This window comes from Phalaenopsis equestris, unplaced genomic scaffold (genome assembly GCF_001263595.1).
Source record: "Phalaenopsis equestris unplaced genomic scaffold, ASM126359v1 Scaffold226585, whole genome shotgun sequence".
Classification (NCBI taxonomy): Eukaryota; Viridiplantae; Streptophyta; class Magnoliopsida; order Asparagales; family Orchidaceae; genus Phalaenopsis; species Phalaenopsis equestris.
The window spans coordinates 1-391 of record NW_018244600.1 but is presented as its reverse complement, the minus strand read 5'-3'; positions in this window follow the sequence as shown (position 1 = coordinate 391).

Here is a 391-nt window from a genome sequence, read left to right as displayed (position 1 = left end):
ATGTTATTGGAACGTTGACTCTGGCTGATGTTTGCTCCGAGAATGGTTTGTTGCTCATGAATTATGCGACTGGGTGTATCTTTGAATATGATGCTAATCACCCCGAAGGCTCAGGCTATGGATTCAAGGAGGAAGATAGCCCAAACTTCATTGGTTCCTATTACTCAAAAACAAAGGCCATGGTAAGGTTATATATAAGAATAATAAATTGTCAAAATACTCCCCAACTCGTATATTATTTTAGTCCCAGAGTCTATCAAAATGTCAAATTAGCTCCCAGTCTTTGAATGAGCTGAAATAGTCCTAGAGATGTGTGATATATATAACATAGAGGCAGTTATTACTGAAATATATAGTAATCTCATCTATTTCATATCGATACAGGTTGAGG